The sequence below is a fragment of the Panicum virgatum genome, chromosome 6N (assembly GCF_016808335.1).
Source record: "Panicum virgatum strain AP13 chromosome 6N, P.virgatum_v5, whole genome shotgun sequence".
Classification (NCBI taxonomy): Eukaryota; Viridiplantae; Streptophyta; class Magnoliopsida; order Poales; family Poaceae; genus Panicum; species Panicum virgatum.
Window position 1 is genome coordinate 34799269 of NC_053150.1, and position 7989 is coordinate 34807257.

The 7989-nt window shown below is 42.5% G+C and overlaps 1 long non-coding RNA gene across 1 annotated transcript; it reads right to left on the minus strand.

The window, feature by feature from the left end:
* Positions 1–391: 391 nt before the first annotated feature.
* On the minus strand, positions 392–1815 carry LOC120680240. The gene is made up of 3 exons (XR_005677560.1): positions 1618–1815; positions 1419–1501; positions 392–1231 (listed from the first exon to the last, which is right to left on the minus strand). It is a non-coding gene; the product is annotated as an uncharacterized LOC120680240 (long non-coding RNA).
* Between the last annotated feature and the right edge of the window lie 6174 nt (positions 1816–7989).

Here is a 7989-nt window from a genome sequence, read left to right on the forward strand (position 1 = left end):
TGTTAGGGATAATTTTCCAGGTTGGCTTGAGGAGTTTTTGAAACACTATGCCATGAGCATTTTCAAATGATTGGAGTATTTTTTTTCCTAATTAGAGGAGTATTTTTCGATACACAAGAATAGTTTTTAGCCAAGTTTCTGGAGTATTTTTAAAATTTTAAGAGTATTTTTCAATTGACAAGAGTAATATTCTTCAATTGTCAAGAGTATTTTCAACTGAGCACTCCACCTTTTTTGCAGTGTGTTGGTCGTCTCACTTTAATGCTCTTTTGATTTCAGCACTCCAGCAACACTTTAATTTCCTTTTTACTTCTCTGAACATTTAGAACCCATCTAATATTCTTTTTACTACCCAAACATTCAAAATTACTTGTGAAAACATGCCAAGATGTGAATTACCTTAAACATTTATAATTAGTCTTGATCAGAGTACAACAATGGAAGGGATCAAATATGACTACTCTAATATATGCATTACTTCTCTGAACATTTAAAATTACTTCTAGGCATGATACTCATGTATGGAATAACAACTTCCATGCGTGAAATAAAAAGGTTCAGAATTGTAGTATATCAAAATTCGAGATCAATTCTAAACATAAAAGAATTGTTATGAATCGGCAGCCAAAAGGAATTGGGGATTTGGTTTCAGATCTTGCAAAAAACAACTGTATGCTATTTGATTTCCGCCTTAAGAATCATGCATCAATCCCCTGCAGAGGGCACTGACATGTACGCTACCTGCACAAATGGGCAGCATGACCTCATGGTCTCATGAGTCACAAGTTTTGAACTACTATAAAGCATAAAAAATACTACTCCATATTATAAAAAGTACTACTCAAAATTATAAAAATATTTCTCTAAATTGTGGAAAGTACTACTTGAGTAGGAATAAAATACTACTCTATGTTGTGAAAAATATTACTCAAAATTGTTAAAATACTTCTCTAAAATTGTGGAAATAGTACTTCAGTAAGTAGAAAATACGAATCTAATTTATGAAACTACTCTACTAGTGGAAAACATGGCATCGTTAGTGAGAGATTTCAAATTTAGGGCACTAGGGTGCAGACCGGCCTAGAGACGAAGCCACGGCAGCCGCGCACCCTCTCCACCTCAATTACTTGCAGTCAGTCATACCGTCAGCTCATCGAAGCAGATCCGTCGAGAACCACAACAACAATCTCTCCGATAGACTGGCATTCGTAGAAGGCGTCACCGACCAGACCTGTACACACACCGCCTGGGAGATTAGCATGAGCTGCATATTATTGTTCCGACATTCCCCTCTGCATGCTGCAAGGAGAAATGTGGATGCGTTTTTATTTTAGTGCAACATATCTTTGATCCCAACCAATAAAAGAACAAGGGGTATAGAGAAGCATAAAGAAGAAACAACACATGGAGGTAGATACCGCTCCTGCTTCTGTGCAGATTCGCCCGTTGAGGAGAGTGCTTGTGAAAGACTGGTTCCTGTTTCCAGTGATTCTTGAGGTTGCTGAATGAGAGAAAACATATCATGGTCTCAAGATCGATGGATTGCATCTCAAAAAAATGTGAGAATAGGCGCAATACGGACAGAAGAAAGGGAATAATCTAGGCAATCCAACTCACCTGGTATAACAGCGAGGGCACGCCTCCATAGATTGCAATGCTGAAATCCGCCGGCGATCAGAGGTGCGACCGGCTCTTGTGACAGGGCGACGGCGCCAGAAGTGGGGGCGAGCGCTGTCTGTTTGGATTCAACGCCAAATCGGCCGGGACGCACCACGTGGGGATGGTCTAGCGGTGCGGCGGGTCCGTTGTCGATTGTCTCCGGTAGTTCCGCCAGAATTGTCTAGGCGGCGTTCGAGAGCGCAAGAACGGATGATGAGATTGGGGCAGAAAAATGGATAGCAATTAATGGCAATAGAAATGGATAGCAATTAATGGCGCCAGAATTGCCCTGTTTGGTTCGGTGTAGTCCTACTAGCACACGATTCCCGAAAAAAAATCTTCAATGCATGGAGTATTAAATGAAGTTTATTTGCAAAACATTTTCACGGATGGGTGTAACTTTTCACGACGAATCTAATGATAGTAATTAATCGATGATTGGCTACAGTGATGCTACAGTAATCATCCTCTAATCGTGCGGCCAAAAACCTCATTAGGTTCGTCTCGCGAAGTAGCGCAGGGTTGTGGAGTTAGTTTTGTAAATTGAATTTATTTAGTACCCCTAATTATTGACCAAAATTTTTGTGCTACTAGTACTACTACAAACAAACAGAGCCTTTATCCTAAAACCACCACGGCCTGCTGAAGCAAACAATGGACCCTGAAGTAAACGGTGGTCTGCCTCTTTAATTATTTGGTTTGCATGCCTTGTTGTTTGCGTTAATTAATTGTAGTGCTACGGCTGGGGTAGTAATTAAAGGATGCGTTGGGTTATAATTTTAGCTCGCCGTAGTCCAGATTTTTACGGCTTTAGTTTGCATGCTCGGGTGGTCAAAATGTTGCATTTAATTATGTTGAATGCGGTGCGCTCTGATGGGTAGTAAATATCAGTTGTGTTTTTCCTCGCCGGAGTTGAGCCAGCACCACCAGTGCGTTGAATATTATTCAACACTCTGATATTGAATACACAATATATATATATAATGCTTGTTTAAAACCTGTCTGATGCATTACGAACCTTACCTAGGATAACCCCTCCTAGTTAAGGTATGCTTGGTAGGCGTCACAAATTGTATGCTTAGCCTTGCATAGTTACAGTAGAAGTCGAGAGGTGGCAAGGTCACCACCGCTCGCATGTTATAGGATATAATATTTGATTCTACTTAGTTAGTCAATGATGAATAAAATTGAGCAACTATGAATGGTGATTCAGACTTGGGCAAGTTTGGTAGAGCCATGTTGAGAGTGGAACTCAAATGGTTAGATTTGCTTGAGTTGATTAAGGACCGATGCGTAATCGCTTTGATACTTGAGCACTTTTTCCGCACGAACCACATGCTTAATAATGGGAAGGTAAGCCAACTAGCATGAGTCACACCTTGCCTTGATCGAATTCGGTGCGGGTCGTGATAGAGTGTGATCGGCGGTTCCGGTGCACTTGTCCTTCCCGACCGTTCGCTCATAGCTAGTTGTGTTTGTGTGAAAGTTTGAGGCATGAATCAACACTTATCCTTGGCCATGGGTATGGTCGTTGTTCTTGTCCTCGTGTGGGTAAAGTTGTACACCCCTGCAGGGTTTTCGATCTATTGCAATAGCCGCGCTCTCGGACATTGAGCACGCTCTTGTACTTTGACTTTAACGTAGAGTTACCGATGAAGTTCATGGAAGATTGAGCTTATGATATATGATCACTTTACTTATGCAATTTCATTGATGTATGCTTAGATATCATAGATGTTATGTCTTTTCTTCTTGCAACTTGGTCAAGTAGATGCTTTTTATGCAAAACTAAATACCATGACCTATCCTTGCTACTAACCAAATGCATTCTCCTTGAGGTCGGGCAAGTATATACTCATACCGGATAAGTCCTGCGAGTACCCTTTGTACTCATGGTGTTATTGTTAAAGTTGATGTAGGTGATGCGCAGCCGGAGGCCGTGTTTGGCTACTTCTACTCCGCGGACGGAGGTGCGGGTGAGGAGTAGATGGCCGGTGGCTATGTGAAAGGCACTATCGGCATATAGTGTTACCTTCTGTTTTGCGTTTTGCATGGAGTGTGATGTAGTAGACTTTCCGCTGCAACTCTAAAAAATTTGTTGTAATGTATCTTGAACCTCTTTTGTAATATAAACTTGAGTGTGGATGTACTTATGTGATGGTATTACTGTTGTGCTAGTGGAGTGTGTTTAAATTCTGAGCGGTGCTCATGACACATTCCAAAGACTACCGGGGTTAGTCCTTTCTAATTGAGTTGATCAATGGACGATGACTCGATTAGGCGGGATTAACTTGGGCTGGTTCCTCACAGCGTGGTACCAGAGCTATGGTTGCATTCCATGCATAATTACCACTAAAATTTGGTAAGAGGCATACTTAGTAATAAAATGGTGATCACTAATAATAAAGTACTTGTAAAATTTTGCTTTTTCTAAGATATATTTCTTTTATGGTGTATATAACTCTTACCTTCTCATAGAGCTAACTTCTCATCTTATGGGTTCCACATTAATTATTCTTAACATGTTCACTAACTCATCTTGTCTTGCTCATGCTAGATGAACGGGAACTTGGGCCGTTTGGTCTTGGTGAGACCGTGTGAGGCACTAGTTAGCTACGATGCCTATGTGTTGTACTAATATTAATTATGTGGACCTCCATTATTTAGTTGTGCGCCGTGTTATTTATGCGTATGGCTGTGACATGTCATCATTTATTATCATTCATGCATGTATTTTATGGCATTATATGGCTTATTAAATATTTAACCATGGGTATCTCATATGAATAACTCTCTAGTTGCGATCCAAAATTCCTTGGTTCCATCATTCTTGATCCATCCTATCTATGATGTCAATCTCTTTATTTATTCTCACACATCCGTGGTTGATATCTTATATGGTTGTGCAAATTTTCTTTGTGCAATTGTATTATATTAATTTTCTTTTCTCCCAGTCGCTAACCTCATTTGTGGTTGGCGGCAGGATGGCTCAAAATGAAGGTGCCGGTGGTGATGACAACTTGCCCCCTTCTCCTCCGGTGCACCCAACCCTCTTAGAGATTCTTAGGAGATTGGAGGAGAGCCGGCAAGCACAAAATCAGATCATGCAAGCTTTGGTGTAGAATTTGGGTGGGCAAGGACATGGAGGCCAACGTCATGGTTACTCCGCTTTCATGGCCACCGATCCTCCTATCTTTCGTGGGTCCAAGGAGCCTTTGGATGCTGATTTTTGGTTGCGCGCTATGGAGCAAAAATTTGGTCTTATCCAATGCAATGATCAAGAGAAAGTGAGTTTTGCGGCTCATCAACTTCGTGATGCCGCGGGAGCTTAGTGGCATGGGTACATGGCACAAATTGCAGAAGGTCACCAAGTGACTTGGGCTGAATTTCGTGAAGCTTTTTGGACATATCATATTCCCAAGAGTGTGCTCAACATCAAGAGGGATGAATTCCGTAGGTTGCGCCAAGGCAACAAGACTGTGATGGAGTATGTCAACACTTTCAATTACCTTGCTCAATATGCTCTAGATGACATCAATTTGGATGAGAAAAAGCAAGATGGCTTCATGGATGGGTTATCTTTGAGGTTCCAATCTCATCTCTCTACCACGGATTTCCGGGATTTCAATGACATGGTTAGCAAGGCAATCAAGGTCGAGTACAAGATGAATGCTCTTGAGAATGAGAACCACAAGATGGATGCGGAGAACCGCAAGCGGGCTGCTTCTTCTTCTTCAACCGGTGGTAACCCGCAATGCCCACGCATGGGGCCTCCTCCTCCTCCTAGTGCGCCCGGTTTTGGAGCTCTTCAAACTATGTGGATGCCACGCCATCCCCCGACTCCCCAAGGTCAACCTCCTCATGCTCCGGGGTAGGCGGGAGGCGCTGGTGGAAATGCCTCCCGAGGACCTTGTTTCAATTGTGGTGGTCAAGGCCACTATTCTAGAGATTGTCCCTCACCAAAGAAGAATGAAGCCGGCAATACTTCAAACCCTCAAGCTCCTCCTCCTCGTCAAGTTGCAAAGAATGGGGATAATTCCAAGCGCGGCAAGTTGAACCATATTACCGCAGAAGAAGCTAGTGAGGACATACAAGTTCTTGTTGGTATGGTTTCCATCAACTCTAAACCTACTCGAGCATTATTTGATTCCAGTGCATCTCATTCCTTCATTAGTAGAAAATTTGCCTTAGAACATAATTTTCCTATTTGGATAATTCCCAATCCATTTATCATTGATGCTCCCGGAGCAACATTAATATCTAAGGAAGTGGTCAATCTAGCTCAACTCGAAGTTTCGGGGTTGATTTTCATGGTGAACCTTGTGGTTATTAATCTAAAAGATTTGGATGTCATAATTGGGATGAATTGGATGACTAAACATGATGGAATTATTCGATGCAACCCTCACTCTATTGAACTTAGGCACCCCTCTGGAAAACGAGTCAATCTTTATCTTCATGAGAAATTGGGCTCTCAACTTTATGCTCTCAATGCCACCATTGTACCGGAGTTAGAGACAATTCCGGTCGTGTGTGAATTTTCAGATGTTTTTCTCAAAGAATTGCCGGGGATGCCTCTCGACCGGGAAGTGGAGTTTGTTATTGAGCTACTCCCTAGAACGGCCCCGGTATCTAAAAGACCCTATCGTATGCCTTCTAATGAACTAATTGAATTGAAGAAGCAATTGCAAGTTCTTCTTGACAATGGATTTATTCGTCCGAGCTCCTCACTTTGGGGATGCCCGGCTCTTTTTGTCAAAAAGAAAGATGATAGTCTAAGGATGTGTGTGGACTATTGACCGTTGAATGAGGTGACCGTGAAGAATAAATATCCTCTTACTAGGATTGATATCTTATTTGATCAATTAGTCGGTGCTAAATTCTTCTCCAAGATTGATCTTCGTTTGGGGTATCATCAAATAAAAATCTGAGAGGAAGATATCCCCAAGACCGCTTTCTCTACTCGATATGTGATTTATGAGTACACGGTTATGTCTTTTGGGTTAACCAATGCCCCAGCATATTTCATGTATCTCATGAATTCTATCTTCTTTAAAGAGTTTGATGTCTTTGTGGTAATTTTTATCGATGACATTCTAATTTTTTACAAGACCGAGAAAGAGCATGCCGAACATATTCGCATTGTCCTTCAAAAACTTTGTGATCATCGTCTCTATACCAAGTTTAGCAAGTGTGAATTTTGGCTTAAGGAAGTTGCTTTTCTTGGACACATTCTTTCAGAAAATGGTGTAGCTGTGGATCTAAGCAAGGTGAAGGATGTGCTAGATTGGAAGCAACCCCAAAATATTAGTGAGATCCGGAGTTTTCTTGGACTTGCGGTTTATTACCGTAGGTTCATTGAAAATTTCTCCAAAATTTCTAAGCCCATGACTGAATTGACAAAGAAAGGTGTGGAATTCAAGTGGACTGATGCTTGTTGTTGACGGCCATAATTTCACAATTTAAGCCGTCAACTTCTCGAAAATAACATGAACTTTACACTATGTTCCATTCATATTTTGCTTAATTCTAATGAGTTCCACAAGTTTTGGATGAGTTTTCATTCCAGGAACAGGTGTACCAAAAATGGACAAAAAAGGGCAAATTCCCAGGCTGACCGGCCTCTCCTAGGCCGGCCGGCCTGGCACCTCCAAGAACACATTCCCAGCTTCGAACCTGTGGCAATGTGACCCATTTATCGGGCTCTGAGTTGAGGGTTGGGCCTTGGTTTAATTGGATACACGGAAAGGCTTCAATATCCACCCAAAGATCCATAAGACAGCCCAAGACCAAATGTATTCAAGCAACCCACTTCCCTGGAGGATGCACGAAGGCAGAGCGGAGTCTCAGCAAAACCAGAGGCCGAGATGGGCTAGAGGGAGGCTGGCCGGCATCCCCTAGGCCAGCCAGCCTAGCAACTACAACAACCGGGCAAAACCAACTGCCAACCGACTCCAAGAAATGATCAGAGTCGTTGTCCGAAAGGCGGTGGCCATGTGGCGGCACCCCCAGGTCGGCCGGCCTAGGGGAGGCAGGCCGGCCCCACTTTGCAGTGTCTCATGCCCCGGCTTCGCATGGAAGACAAGCACACCGGCCTTACCTGCTTGCAATTGACGCTACGAAGGATAACTGCCAATTACCGACCTTGGGAGGACTATAAATAGAAGCACCATCCATCACTCAACACACACCATTGGAGCTCTTCTCTTCCACTTGTACTTTCTAGAGTAGGTTAGTAGCTTGGGAGTTAGAGTCGAGTCGAGCTTGCTCGGGATTTCGGAGTCGTCGGAAGTCTGGTATAGCACTTGTATCTTTCTTTTGATATTATTA